Source organism: Coenobita brevimanus, chromosome 36 (genome assembly GCF_032717465.1).
Source record: "Coenobita brevimanus isolate Jiangsu-jjx chromosome 36, ASM3271746v2, whole genome shotgun sequence".
Taxonomy (NCBI): Eukaryota; Metazoa; Arthropoda; class Malacostraca; order Decapoda; family Coenobitidae; genus Coenobita; species Coenobita brevimanus.
The window spans coordinates 5,115,360-5,116,182 of NC_136989.1; positions in this window are offsets into that span (position 1 = coordinate 5,115,360).

Consider the following 823-nt stretch of genomic DNA (forward strand, 5'->3'; position numbering starts at 1 on the left):
AGCACCCTGACGATGCCCCTCGCTGTTGTACTCCAGGAGGAAGGGACGCCGCAGGCAGCCCCTGACAGTGACTCGACCCGAGCAAGACCGCAGCCCCCAGTCACCCAGGGGTACCCCCAGGACCCGGGGGCGTGACCTCCCCAGCCTCATTGGCAAGCAGTCCACCTCCAGGAGTAGGCAGAGGCAAGCCCACCTGCTGGCCCTGTTCGGCCCCAGTCCAGAGGACCGCCTTCCCCACCGAGGCCCCACTAGGGAAGGGCCTTGCTCCACGCCGACCAGCAGCCTACTCTGGACGACCCAGCCCTTGGCATAGTCCCGTGCCCCCTGCGGAAGGGCACAGCTGACAAGATACAGTACCTGCCACGCCCAGGCGACACCTGTGACAAGCCCAAGACCACAGCAGCAGCCCCGGCCAGAGCCACTGGTACCATTGTGTCCCTAACATGACCAGTGAGAGAGAGAGAGAGAGTGAGTTTTACGCCAGGTACCCCTTTTTTGGATAAGGGCTAAGGCGTTGCCCCTGGGTAGAGGACTTTTGGTTTGGAGCGTGTAGCATTTTATGACCGGATGCCCTTCCTGATGTCTACCAATGACCCTTGGGTGGATTCGATCCTCCGACCCTTCGGTCAGAATGGAGCGCTCTAACCCACTGAGCCACGGCTGCTACCGTGTATAATATTAATGCTGTATCTGTCTTGTGTCGTAACAGACGTAATAGACGTGTAAGCTGGGTTGACACGAGTTTTTTTGCCTTGTTCCTCTTGTATACTCTAGACCCGGTCTCGAAGGGAACCCCAGACCAGTCGCTTGTGCACAGAGGATG